The sequence below is a fragment of the Equus przewalskii genome, chromosome X (genome assembly GCF_037783145.1).
Source record: "Equus przewalskii isolate Varuska chromosome X, EquPr2, whole genome shotgun sequence".
Lineage (NCBI taxonomy): Eukaryota > Metazoa > Chordata > Mammalia > Perissodactyla > Equidae > Equus > Equus przewalskii.
The window spans coordinates 35,279,468-35,294,558 of record NC_091863.1 but is presented as its reverse complement, the minus strand read 5'-3'; the positions used below and the strand labels follow the sequence as shown (position 1 = coordinate 35,294,558).

At 40.0% G+C, this 15,091-nt stretch overlaps 1 long non-coding RNA gene across 2 annotated transcripts in view; it reads left to right on the top strand.

Moving 5' to 3' along the window:
- The window catches only part of LOC139080957 (uncharacterized), a 49,869-nt gene extending 40,705 nt beyond the window's left edge, over window positions 1-9,164 (top strand). For both annotated transcript variants that reach the window (XR_011535850.1, XR_011535849.1), the window contains exons 3-5: window positions 4,255-4,418; window positions 6,496-6,556; window positions 8,309-9,164. This is a non-coding gene — a long non-coding RNA (uncharacterized lncRNA). The remainder of the gene's footprint in view (window positions 1-4,254; window positions 4,419-6,495; window positions 6,557-8,308) is intronic.
- Window positions 9,165-15,091: the final 5,927 nt, after the last annotated feature.

Below are 15,091 nucleotides of genomic sequence, written 5' to 3'. Positions count from 1 at the left end.
TAAGGCCACTTTGCCTTGAGATACCGAAAGCCTAAACCGCCTGGGAGTTTCTGTCTTCCAGGGATCAGGGGCTTAGCCAATGACTGGCAGGCGAGGGGGAAATTCTAGCTTGCTTGCCTTGGGCCAAGATAAACCAAGGTGTAACTTACACTTCAGAGTTCAAACAGAAGCTGTGGCTCTGCCTGAATCTCTCCTTTGCTTGCCTTCCTCCCCTTCCTTGTCCTGCTTCACCTCACCCATAGCATTTTCTCCCGGGAGCACTTCCTTCAGAAATCACTCACACACAAAACTTCATCTTTGGGTCTGCTTATGGGGAACTAGACCTAAGTCATAGGGGTACTTCAAAAAAAAATGATGAGAATACTGAGGAGAAAGAGAGAGAAATTTTGAGAGAAGAATGTTTCCTGGAAGAAATGACATTTGAGTTGGTCTTTGAGTAACAAACAAGCTTTCAATAGAGAGATGGAAGGGAGAAAGACTCTAGGAAAAGAACCAGTATTTTGCTAAGGCACCACCAAGCAAGTTTAGGAATGAGAAAATAGCCCAGAGTCAGTCATCCTATATTCTAATTCAAGCCCCTTTCCTTACTTTATAATGAGCAATTTACTTGATCTCTCTGTACCTCAGTTTTCTAATCTGTAAAATGGCAATAACAATTGTACTTGCCTATTGAAACATTTTTTATGAGGGATAAATAAAATAGCATTTGTAAAGTACTTAGTACAATGCTTGACATAAAGTAAGTACTCCATAAAACTATCATTTTTGTTGGTATTGTTTTGGTTAATAAGAGTAATGGGTGGGAGCATAGAACATAAGCCCTCTGCAGAGGCAGACTGTAGAGGCATGTGGATGTCCTGATAAAATGTTTGGAATTTATTATATTTTGTTTTATTTTATTTTATTTTTGGTCACTAAAAGTTCCTTAAACAATGTTGGGGAGGAAAACATTTCCTCTATCCTCTCTGGGTTCTTCTGGCCGGAGAATGAATTAAATTCACATGAGACAGAATAGCAGGAGAAAATTAAACAAAGCTTTATAACATGCATACATGGGAGAGGCTCAGGCAAGCTGAGCAACTCGCCAAAATGGCTGAAGCCACCACCTTAAATATCAGATCCAGCTAAAGACAAAGGAGGATGTTGGGGGTGGGGGGAGTCAGTTACAGGAGGTTACCAGAAACAGGAATAAGATTATTATGCAGATTTAAGTCCTTGCATTCTGTATCGATAGGAGTTTCTAGAGATAAGGTCATCCCCTTCTTCCTGGTACGGAGAGGGAGGCATCTTTACAGATGGAGATTTCCTTTACAGTGTAAATGTCTCCTAACAAAGGGTAAGTAAATTCTACTTTTCAGTTGCTTTCCTGTCTGCAAAGTAACCAGCCCTAAATCCTCATGCCAAAGAGACATATCTTGGGGTGGCCAATTCCAGGCCCCCACAGCATCCATGTTTGAGACATGCCTTAGTTTTTTGACACCTCTTTCTAGTTATTGGAGGGAAAGGATATGTCAAGCGTTCCGGTTACCATTCACTCCTCTTCCCATCTGGGATTCTGTCTGTTAAAGCAAACACACAAAGGTCAGGAATCAGATGGAGCCCAAATAGGACTTCATTAATAGCTTGACAGTTGATCCCAACAAACCCACCAAGTACAGGAATGTCAGGTAAGATCCAGGTTTAAGAATCTGATTTGAGCCTGAAGCTAAAAGGGAACTTTCTGATCCTCAGTCTAAATCTTGATATTGAGACCCACCTGCTCAGGTGGTCCTTGAGATATGAATGGCCCTGCAGTGTAGATTTCAGGTCCATTTATCAAACTAGCTACATAGTCAAGGACCCCAGAGCAGCCTCACACATCCAGCAGCAGGAGCTAAAGAAGGCTGATTTGTTCATTTCAAGTAGGCAAGAAATTCAAGAAGACCTATCAACTTCCTGCCCAGCAGTAAAAGCACAAGCAAAAACCAAACAGAACAAATTTTCTAATGATGTTTTAAATTTTCTGTATAAATTTTACATTCCAAGAACTTTATTATTTTTGCATTTTTTTAATATAGGATTTTGTTTTGTTTTATAGATGAAATATTTTCACTCTTCTCTTTTAGGACAATAATTATAGATCTTTTCCTTCTCTTTTAAGTTTTCTTCTATTTCCTGTATTGTCTCTGTTTCTTCTAAATTCCTTCGTTTTTCTGTTTGTTTGTTTTCTGTTTTTCAAATTATAGATTTTCTTCGAATATCTGATAATATTTGTGGGAGAGAGAATTGAAGGAATTCCACTAGTGATGGCAGAAAGAAAGAGAAGAATATATAGATGAAATGGAGCAGAATGGAATGAGTGAGTGTGGGATAAAGATGAAGTTTTAGTGGAGGACAGAAGATGTGAAAGTGTTGTTACCAGACTAAAGTATTTCAATAATGGGGTAGCACATCCATTAGAGGAGAAAAGGAAGTTTGGCTTGACAGAACTGTTGTTAAAATGGGAATGGACTCAAGTCTTAACATGTTATGGTGAGCAAAAGAGGGCCACCAAGATGAAGTTGAGAGAGGATCATTTCTAACATTCCAAGTGTGGAGTGGGGAACCTTATCCAGAGCCTGAAGAGCCTGGGGTAGGAAGTTGGACAATTCACGACACAGAGCTCAAGAGGTCTCACCTGGCAGATGGTACCTCGTAGGGGAAACTTTCAGACGACTGGAAGTCAATGACACAAGAGTCATGGCAGAGTCATTGTAGAGGCTCTGTCTACTCTCACGAGGGTCTAATCAGTGACTGAGGAGGAAGGCCAGATTCTTCAGTGAAGGAAACTAGTAAAGGTGAGGTCTCTATATAAGAGGTCTGAGGCCCCTACCCAAGAGAAAGTCCTGATATTAGCAGTTCCCTAAAGAGATCACAGAAAAGGAATCAACATGGAAGGACATTCCTACACACTCGTTCCTGGCTGGCTAAGAGGAGACAGGAACTACTGAACATCATCTAAAATCTGAGTGGGATACAGGAAAAAAATGTCCAGCCCCAGCCTGAGCTCACTCTCGTTATAAGCTGGATCTCTTTGTGTGCTCAGATTTGACCTAGGAAATGGGCTGGGTCTGGGCCAAGAGATGAGGCTTATCCATAAATCTAGTTGTAAGAGCTGAGGAAGGCAAAGGTAGGTGAAGTGAGACAGCAAGCTAACATCAGAATTTTGACCTGCCGAGGGCAGGGCCAGATGAATCAATGATTCTTAAACTTTGCTTGCATTGGAGTCCCCTGGGGAGCTTGTAAAACTACAGCTGCACAGATCCCACACCCAAAGATATAGATCTACCTGGGGTGAGATCCAAGCATATTTATCTACTTAATGAACCTTTTCTTTTAGAACAGTTTTAGATTTATGGAATTAATGCAAAAAATAGGACAGAGACTTCCTGTATATCCTACATCTAGTTTCTCCTATTAACACCTTACAATAGGATGGAACACTTGTGACAATTAATGAACTGATCCTGAAACATTACTATTAACTAATGTCTATACTTTATTCATATTTCCTCTGTTTTTCCCTAATGTTCTTTTTCTTTTTTTTTTTTTGGTATCAGGATCCCATCCAGATACCACATTATATTTGGTTGTCGTGTCTCCTTAAGCTCCTGAGTTGTGACAGTTTCTCACGCTTTCCTTGTTTTTGATGACCTTGACAATTTTGAGGATTACTGGTCAGGTATTTTGTAGACTGTCCCTCAATTGGGATTGTTTTGATGTTTTTCTTATGGTTAGACTGCGGTTATAGATTTTGGAGAGAAAGAGCACAGAGGTAAAATGTCAACGATGCATGCTATCAACATGATTTATCACTGTTGATGTTGTCCTTGATCATCTGACTGAGATAGTGTTTGTCGGGTTTCTCCACTGTAAAGTTACACTTTCTTCCCCCTTTCCATGTTGTCCTCTTTGGAGGAAAGTTACTATGCACAGCCCACACTTAAGGAGTGGAGAGTTATGCTCCACTTCCTTGAGGATACATAAAAGACCCACCACATATTTTTAAATTATGGTAAAATACACACAGCATAAAATTTACCAATTTTTAGATGTTATATTTAGTTTTTATGTTTCCCAGTAATTCCAATGCATACCCAGCTTTGAAAACCACTCAGATACACGGAGGGAGGGACAATGGTGAGACGCCACAGAACATCAGACCAGATGTAGACATCTTCAGTGTATGGTTTGGGAAGCCCCATCTACCCTCCTAACTCTCTGCCCTTTCTGCAGCTGCTGTAGGCTTATCTGTGCAGGTGGTTGCTGAAGAAGAAAGAGGCCCTGATCTAAGTGAGAATATGCAATAAATGAGGAGAGGAAGAAACCGCATCTTCACATCTTTATATCTCCCACAGCCTCAAACACATTGGTTGGCACAGAATATTAAAGACAGTTTGGTAAACAAAGAAAACACTTCATTTACCACACATTGTCAAATTTCACAACCTGCTATATGTAAACTTACTCCCCTGACACACAGATGCTGTTAACCTATCACAGAGCTGTGACAGGTCTCAGTCCCTCTCTTTGAATCGTTTGCTCATCCTCTTTTCATTCCCATCTTTGACCCCCACATCGACCCCTCGAGGAAGAGAGGTCTGATCATATGACCATTTGGAGGAAAATAGGAAAGGAGATATTCTGTAAAACAAAAAATGTGTGGTCTTCACACTTCTCTAAAAGCCTGAGAACATGGACAAAAAGGGAGTCTGCATCCAGAAGCAACTTCTCAATAAATGTTTCCTGGCCTATCAATAAACATTTATTGACTTAAGGCCCCAGATGTGATGATCAGTGAGGATACTATTACTAGCGCTTGGATTAGAGATAAGGCCAGGCATTTGACTATAGTAATGGATAAGGTGATAAAGATTAGAGGAAACATGTTTCTACAGCATATAGTGATTACTTTACATATTAAAGAAACAAAAGAGAGAAAAGGGTCAAATATTACTCTAAGACTTTCTTGATGGCCGACTGAATTTTTATAGTGGTCATTTCTCCCACTGTGACAGAAAAGCTTAAGCATGGGGAGATGGTGTCAGCAGAAAAAAAATGAAGGCTTTAGTGTCCAACTGTGAAAAGCCACAGAAGCAGAAATAACTGCAATATAGAGGGTGATGCAGAACTCCGTAGCTGTGGTTTGTGGAGTGAAGCAGTGGGTAAGTCACTAGTGGAGGGGGCTGTGCAGAGGAGAGAAGAAATTGCACTTCCAGGCTATCTGGTGTTGTGGAAGTGGATAGCTGGGTGAGACAAATGAGTGCAGACAAGAACACAGCCAGTGAGTGTCAGAACATCTGCTGAGGGGAAGCAGCTTTTCAAAGCTGCAGAGCTGAGCCTGAGTTTGCAAAACAGGAAAGGAACTTTTGTAAACATAAATTCCAACAATTAACTGCGGCTATTTATGAGATCCTTTGTTCATGCAAAATTCCAAAGACAGCAACATAGATTCAGTGTTCTGAAGATGGCGGCTAAACGCGGGCTGAGGAAGCAAGCAGCCTAGAAATGGTGAGATCTGAGGAGGCTTTTATTCTACAGAGCTATCATTCGGGTTGAAAATAAGCTAATATTAGTGCTGCATTTTGATTGGCCGAGATTCTCCTCTTTTGAAATAGTTCGGAATAATGTGCCCTGAGCTTCTGAAGGGGAGAGCCCTAGCGTTCCTCTCTTGGCAAGGTTTCTGAATGAGCTTGGAAATCTGCAGGCAGCAGCAGTGGGGGCCGCCGCATCCCTTCTGCCTGGGGCACCTAGGGATTCCATTTGTTTTCATTTCCACTAATGAAAACAAATAGAGGCAGTCAGCTATGGGGCAAAAAAAGACACTCTCTGGCTCTTCTAAAGGACCCGGGTCTGATCTTCCTGAGGGCTGTGATGAGCAAGCCTATTAGCACGGAACATTTAAATAATTGGGAGAAATGCCAGGAAAATTCACAGAAAGCATGCTGGCCCATGGCCACTTAAATATATCTATGTAACCTCTCTATCCCTAACACACACACACACACACACAAACACAAGAAGACATAGACTGAAAAAAAAAAGACAACAAAGAACAATTTCTACTTTCCCCTTCACCCTCACTCTACAGTTATTGTTGGCTATATCCCCATTTAAAAAATGAAAAGAAGAGAAAATATTTTCCAGATATTTAATACCCCTGAAAATTGATATAGAATTTTAAGAGATTTGCTTAGATCTTTAAAAGAGAAGAATTTGTAAGTGTATGGTACCCATTCCATGGGAAGTGTATTTTCAAGGTATTCTCCACATTTAAAACATGGTTAAAAATTCCTGTTTCTGATATCAGAATCCACCCCTTCTATCCTTTCTGTCGCCCGGATAAGAACTTTAGGAAAGCACTAGAGATGTCTAATGGGAACATGTGTACTATTTTAAGACGGTAAAATGAGACCTTTCCTTTATCTGTCCATGAATTCCTTAGAGATAATACCCACTTCTGATCATGTTTTGTAGAGTTGGTTCTGTTTGGGGAACTCCTATAAAAGGCCAACTATGAATTCAAGGTGGGTGTGAGGTAAGAGCTGAGGAGTCAAATGAAATATAAGCTATCCAAGAATGCCTTTATTCCATTTGAGTTTCTGTATTTACTTTTCTTAAAGGCTGTATTTCCACTTCTTCTCTCTTGATAGCTTCAACATTGTTGATTACTTGCCTCCTAGACGAAGAATTAAGTGGGGAATATTTCTAATATTTTATAAGGTAGTTGCAAACAACAAAATCTAATTTAGTGGTTTCAACTGTAAAAAAGATTACAGGTAAAGACAAAGGGTTAGCTCAAATAATTATCTCCTAGAGAAATGGTCAAAACCATATCCCAGAATTGGCCTGATGAAAAACCACTAAATGCCGAAAATTTGACTCTACTCAACATTACTGCTGCCAGCCACAATGCTACTTCTGCATCAGGAGCGCAAGTTTGCAGCACTAGAACCCACTGCCATTTGAAAGCCAAATGCCTTAGCTACTATCTGGGCCGGCACGAACAGAAACTCCATTCCTGGATTGTTTCCTTTTTTGCTTATTTTCAAATTAAAGTCTGTTATAGATATGTCTGATTCACAGAGCCTAAGTCACATGACTGCATGCTTGCTTTAAAGGATGCTGAGAATTTGAGTTCAGACTTCAACATTGTGGAGGCAGGACTCATGAGATAGGGTTTTCCTCAAATGTAGAAAAGCCTTTTGAAAGATGATGGCAAGATATGATTATAACAGATGTTTACTAAAACAATGGATGGTTATCTCTCTTTTTTTCTTGCATTCGTATTTGTGTTCCAGTCACTTCTTTAGCACATGATGTCATCAGCGCTATACTATATTTCCCAATATTTTTAGACTTGAATATTTGCATGTGGAACCTAACTAGCTTTCATTCCACAATCTGAGCTGTATTGACTAGGTTAAAAGTTCACTGTTGAACCCTGCAAACCTTCAATTTTTAGTTAACCAGCAATACTACCCTATTGAAACACATAACGATCTGGAACATTTTTATAACTTTTATGTCCTTTGCCAAACTGCTTTTTTAAGGCTCTCTTGAACACCGTCAACACCCTTACTCTTTCTTGAATCAAAATTGTTTCCCATGCCCATATTCTCTGGCACCAACTCATGGATTCTGGACATAAGAATCTCAGCTATGGCTTTATATGCCTAAAAGTCTATATTTACTGGAAGAACTGTGTATGAAAGGGACCATCTGTTTCAGAAGGGAACCAATGCTAAAACAACAAAACCAACAGCAAACCCAAACCTATGAAAGGATAAAATTATTCCACACCCACTGCTTAGTTCTACAATGTGCTGGGCACTGAATAGTAGGCTAAGGATTACAAGATAGATAACAGACAGTTGCTACTATCCAAGTGGTAAGACAATGTCTAGTGAGGGTGACAGACACATGCAGCGTGATCTAAACGGAAGGGAGCAACTAGGAAGCTGCCAAGGTCTGGCTGTGCGGCAGGTGAGGGGTTTGTGTGATGGAGGGAGATGTAATATTTGGGGTCATCATTTGCACAGCTTAGAAGCATCTTGTGTTTCTGCCTGTGTCTTTCATTTAAAATTGTTTGCAAAGTTAGAGGAAATGTGGGGTATTTGGGCATCCGGATGAAGGGTATATGGGGGTTCTTTGTAATTGTAGCAACTTTTCTGTAGGTCTGAAATGATGTAAATATAAAAGTTAAAAACAGAATAAAAAGCATTTCAGCAATTACAACTCCATAAATAGACTATACTTTCCTAATACTGTCTCTATATCTGGTTTATAGGCAAGGAACCTACATCTCAAGGACCTTTCAGTCCACTAAGTATTTGACACACTCTTGACTTTTCTTACTGACAACGTCATATCCACACATAGAGGAGAATATCAAGCTGAACTCTGACTTTGGGCTTAATTCCTACCAACAAGAATAATAGAGTTTTTAAAATGAATATGACAGCAACTTTGGAAGAAAGTTATCTTGGAGTTTGTAAAAGTGAAATGTTGGCAACATAAATAAAAGTACCCCAGACTTTAGAATATCATATGCTTAAAAAGTCAGATAGAATGTGATTACAATCTCATGATCAGGGTTTCTAAAAAGTATTCAAGAGAGATGAGAGGTTCTCGAAATTCTTATAATGTAATAAGGAATTAGACTAAAGAGAAGTAAAAAGAAGGAGGAATCTAAAGAAAGCCATGTGACTACACAGGGGTCCTCTGATGTGCCCAAAAGATAAAAGGAGGAGAAAAAAACCAAAGGGAAATACAGGAGAGTGGTGCCAATTTAGGTTTCATTTCTACATTTTCTAATGCCTAATACACAACACCGCAGGATGGAAGAAAGGCATAGAAAATTCAAAAGGCACCTGCTCAGTCGTCACAACAGGACAGTGATGTGATTGACAGAAAGACACCAACAGACACTGTTATGGAAGATGTAAAGTTTCTTCAATGGCAAAGGACATGAAAACTTATGGAGATACCTATAGAAAGCAGGAGCCAAGACATTAGACTCCCTGCTGGTGGCTGTCTGCAACCCTGGAAGAGACTTCTCACCAGAACCTGAATCGGCCAGAATCTTGAGCTTGAACTTCTAGCCTCTAGAACCATGAGAAAATAAATGTCTGTTGTTTAAGCCATTCAGTCTGTGGTATTTTATTATGGTGCCTGAGCAGACTAGCACAAGCCGTCCGTGCGAGAGTGCCTGACCCTCTATTAACTCACTTTGACATTTGTTTTTCTCACTAGTGTCCACTTATTCTTTAAGACTCTCTCCACTTCGTGCAACTTAAAAAAATACTTTTGTGGTATTTCTCCATCTCACCCTAAAGTATCAGGGAAGAGTATTTGTCAAATCCTTCCTTATTTCCTAGGTCTGAGATTGCTGAAAACATATACATGTGTCCCCTTCTGGCAGTCTCAAGATTTGTAACGTTGGAGAGGCCAACCTCCCCCTTTTTAGTTTAGGACGCTTGGTTGTCCTAAGCAAAATTATATCTATAATTATAAAGTCAATTATTTAGCATTTTAGTTGCATTGCCACATGCCATTTCTATTAGAATACTCAGTAACCGTGAGTTATCTTGAAAATGATGACACGTAGCTATCTATTTCTCAATCATGTTTAAAACAACACCTCCTGGCCTGCCTCTATGCAGCCAAATATTTATCTTTCACCCGGAAGTTTCAAAAAGAAATTGCTTCTTGTTCTTGTACACCTTAATCAATGGACGTTTTATACCTCTTTGAAACACTTGTGATTTCCACTTGAAGAATGCCTGACCCAAAGAGAAAATTATTCTGGAGTAGCTGTCTTTGAACACATTTCTCAAACCCCAATTAGATTGCACAAATCACAGAGCTCCAAGGTCAGAGCTGACAGCAAAGGGAAAGATTTAGTACACAAAATTTAAAGCATAGTTATTCATAATTAAAACTCTAATGTGGACCCAGGTATTCTTTATCTACTTTTTCATGTAAGGTCAGTGAAGATAGAGCATTACTTAATTTTATCATCATTACCACCACTTCCTCCCATGTTTAAAACTTCTTATTTCTTAAATTCTTATTGTTCTAAAAATCTGCTGCCTCTGACAAAATCTAAAAGAAAAGGCAAGGAATTTTCTCTACTTAATCTTCACTCCACCCTGTCCAAATCTAAAATGCCAGGAGTGTCCAATTTCCGCCGACAAACAGCTTTGGTCTCAATCTCCGCTACTACCCAGACTGGATTTCATAATCTCATTTTCTGCTGTACCTCGGGTATCTTTGACCCTTTGGCTTGAACCAATAGAAGTAAGCAGGAAATTATGACTGTGACCATTTCCAGTATTCACTCCAGGATGCCAAGCTGTGTGGAATCAAGGAGACAATTCACATACTTCACTGAAACACTTCTTCCTTTATTCCTAGCCACACTTCTTCTTCTTCTCCTTTTTTTTCAACAAAGATGGTCCACTTGTCTTAGCATTCTATTATTAACATCTTTGTGGTTTCTCAAGTTTTCCTTGTCAACTCAACTATCAGGATCCAAGGACTTTGCAGCAATTCTATTTGAACTGTGAATCAGTGGTATAATCCACAGAAAGACAACAATAGATGCAGCTGGAAATGTAAAGTTTCTATGAAGATGGTTAAATGAAGTAGAAGATCTATAAAATACCCCCAGGTGGAGGGAAGGCATTCTAGCTCCCCAAAGCTCCCTACAGGGACGTTCAGCTGTGGATGACACAGCCAACATGGACCAAGTGTTTCACTAAACACAAGAAATTCTCCTTGCTATTCTCATGAAGGTTCACAGCCTTCTAAAAGTCCTCCACAACCCACAAGACTCTTCTGGAAACTGTCCACCTTCCCATCAGCTTCAAAACAACTACAGACCATTCCCGAGCATTTGCTTAAGGTTTAGGTGATGCTTCAGAAACATTACCCAGCAGTCCCAGCCTTTAAGCCTCTCTGATGTTCACCCTCGTAGTACCCAAATTAAATTTGTTGTCTCACCCTGGAACTGTCTATTCCTTCTGTGTGTTACAGACTGATTGAGAGCATCAAGATTCAGTCAAGCAAGCAAGGGGGAATCGCAGACCGACCTCTGACTTCAACTTTCTCGCTCTTGCAGCCAATCAGGCTGCAAGTTCTGTGGATTCTTCCTGTGAATTATTTCTTAAATCCATTCCTTTTTCTCCATTTCCACTGCTCCTACTCTACTTCAGACCTCCTTTACTTCTCACGCAAAACCAACACAGCAATTTCTAAGCTGGTTTTCCTGTTCCTGGTCTCTCTTCTCTCTAACTCATTCTCCACCTACTTTTCCCAAACAGACCTCATATCTTCTCTTTCTTTATGCAATATTCCAAGGTGAGCTCATCTATTCTCTTGGATTAAAATATTATAATTTTGCTGATGAGTCATAATTTTTTCTCCAGCCAGAGGAATTCTCTGAATCTCAGACTCACACATCCCACATATCCAACAGCCTACTTGATGTTTCCACTTGGATGTCTCATAAGCATCTCAAACTTAACATGCCTAAAACAGAACAATTACTTTCTCATGCAAAATATATTCCCTCTCACAATCCTCTGCATCCCAATAAATGGTATCACTCTCCACCTAGAAGCTCAGTTTAGAAACAATCATCCTTGATTCCTCCTTTTCGCTAACCTCCTACATCCAATCTACACAGCAAGTCATGCTAATGTACCTCAAGTATCCACATTTCTTCATCCCATAGTCAACACCTTGGACTAGGCAACCCTTATCCCTCCATCATCTTCCACCTAGACTACTACAACAAATGCTATCTGGTCTACACCATTCTATTCCTGCTCCTTTCTAATCCGTTTTCTACACGATATCAAGGACACTCTTTGAAATCATGACTTGGATCATATCACTTGCTTCAAACCCCTCAATGGCTTCCTGTTCATTTAAAACTCCCTGCCATAACCTAGAAGGCCCTGCCTATCTCTCCAACCTCATCTCAAACCTTCCACTCCCGATTTGGGGAATAATCTCCAGTCACGATGAGCTTCTTAAAGTTCTTAGAAGCTGCTAAACTCTTTTCTGCTTCAGGCCTTTGCAAATGCTGACCCTTCTGCTTAGAATGCTATTTTTATCAGTATTTGCATGACCAGCTTCTCATCTTTTAGGTCTGAGCTCTATAGTTACCACTCCTAAGAGGCCTTCCTACCACATCTAAAGTAGGCCACTCTGATTAATCTTTAGCAAAACCAATTGTTTCTTTCATAAGACATCCTTATTTGTAATAATTGTATTTGTTAGTGTGTCTATTTGTTTTGTTTTGTTTTGTCTGTGTAGTTCCCCATAGTGCCTGGCATATACTTAGAGCTTAATGGTCTACCATTAAATAAATCATTTTATATCTCTCCTTTGCATAAAAACTCTTGGTATTTCTCATTTGTCTAAGGATAGAGTCTAAACTCCATAGTATAACATTTGATACTCTTCGCAATTTGAACCTAATCTACTTTTTCAGCATCTTTCTTACCACTTCCAACTCCGTTGTATATCAGTTAGTATAACGTTTGACACTCTTCACAACTTGGAAATAGGTCATTAGGGCTGGTGTGGTGGCTAAGCAATGCCACAGGGAACACAGATTCCTTTTGTCTTTCTGCCTGGCCACTGTTAATATGTGGCTTTTGTTTTCACGATTGTGAAAGGGCTACTGAATCTCCAAGTGTTGCATCCACTTTCAAGATCATAAGACAGCCTTCTCCTATATAGTTGTTTTCTATTTATTCAGAAAAAGAAGCCCTTCCCAGATGATGCTGATCAAGGCTGCCCCAGGGAGAGAAGCCCAAGGCGTCCTGCCCTACATACTGATCTATATCATCCTCCAGGAAGCATAGGACATCCTGACTTGATCTGACCTGCTTCCTAGCCAAAGTTATAGGACCACCCGATAACCAGACCCCACCTGCACTGATACCATTTTAATGACATTTTTACATAATCTTTCCTTTGTCTTGTAAAGAAATAATTCACATACCTATGCCTTATAAATTTAGCCCTACCCTCAACTCACTGCAACTCTTCACTGCCCATGGGTCCAGTCCCCATGCTGGCAGCTCTTCACTCCCCGTGGGTCCTGTCCCCATGCTATTCTCTGAATAAAGGAGCACTACTACCAGAACTTGAGAGTCCAAGAAATCTTTCTTTTGACTCCTTGGCTCACTGAGCCCTCATCACCAGAGACTTCTACCTACATCTCATTGACTAGAACTGTGTCACATGGCTACCTCTAGCTACAAGGGAGACAGAGAGATTGAATATTTTCAGCTGGGTACATTTTCTGCCCTGGACAAAAGCATGGACCTATGAGTAAGGAAGCAGGGGAAATAGACATCAGGTAGGCTCTATTATTTTGTACCTCAGCATCCACCATCATGTTCTCTAGCTATATTGGACTATTTTTCATAGTTCCTTGAAATACCGCATAATTCTACAAAACTTTTCTCTCTTTGCTCCAGCTGTTATCTCTACTTGGAATGTCTTTGTTTTGCTTCTCAGTCTATAATATTCCACTCGTCCTTCAAGGCTGACCTTGAATGCCTCTGATCTGAAGTCTTCCTATATCCTCTGAGGCAGGATTAATGCTCCTTGAACTCCTGGGAGGTGGTGCAGGAAACAAGGGCCTTGTCTTATGGTTGTATCATCAGCATTTAAACAAGTGCCTAGAATATTGTAAACAATCAGTGTTAACCGAACTGAAAGAGGGGAGAAGCCCAGGAGGACACGTTTCTGTCTTTTAATCCTCACAATAATCCCATGAAGAAACTATCACCCTTGTTTTACAGATAAGGAAACTAAGCCTTAAAGAAATAAAGTAATTTGCCCAAGGCATACAGCTAATAATGTGGTCCTAGAAATTAATTAATTGAAGATTATCCCTTTGCTTTGCCCCCATCTCCTGCCACCTTTTTTTTTTTAATCCAGGGGTCAGCAAACTAAGACTCATGGGCAGGCCTCTTGTTTCTGTAAATTAAGTTTTATTGCAACAAAGCCATGCCAATTCCTTTTCGTAATATCTACACTGCTTTTGCATACTACCACAGAAGAGTTGAGTCATTGAAACAGACCATATAGCTTGCAAAACGTAAAGTATTTACTATCTGGCTCTTTATAGATAAAGTTTGCTGACCTCTGTGCTATTATACCATACTGTCTCCAAAATTAAATCAAAAGATAAACACCCCAAAAAGAGAGTTTTAAAATTATTATTTTCAGAGCAACATTATGAAGAAGAAAAGACTAGGATTCCTGCTCAAGGAAGATGTAACATTAAAAAATGATAGAAGGAAAAAGAGAATTCAGTAGTTCTGACTTCTTTCTGTGTTCAACAAGAAAGAGAACCAGCATTCAAAAGAAATGGGTTGAAAAAAATTGATTAACCATTATAAGAATAATTCTTACTTCACAAGGCAGTTGTAAAAATGGAATGAGCTAAGCATGAGATAAGTGACAATGCCCAGCATATAGTCAAGGCTCAATGAACAGTGCTTATGCTCCAATGTGGCAAATCTTCATCAGATATTGATGCTTCTGAACTTGACCCTTTCCTATTGTGAGGATTGCCTCTTGGGGTCAAGGGAAGAAAGAAAGACCATTTGCACTGTTGTAAGTCTGGAATTCCATAGATTGGAAAATCACCATGATCTATCTTGGTTCCATTTTCTCCAGAAAGCCATTCCCATATCTTGGAGAAAATTGCAGTCTCAAGTAGGAAAGCAAGTAAGTCTAAGCCTATTTGCTTTTCCTCTGTCTATCTAGCCCAAACAGCCCCATTTGGTACCATCACTACTCTCTCACACAGGAGGAGCCAGGTGCTGGGGAGACAGGATGAGAGTAAGGGAGTCCCAGGGCGACTTCAGTGAACTCCAGAGCAGCACTCATCACAATCCTCTCAAAAAGCCTCAGAGGAAAGTTTTCCAGACGTATGAAGGGAGGGGAAAATCCGCCTAGTTAGAGCCTTACATAACCTCAGTGCAGAAATCAGCTACGTCCTAACCCCTGCAATATAGTCATCTCATTTAAGGCCTGT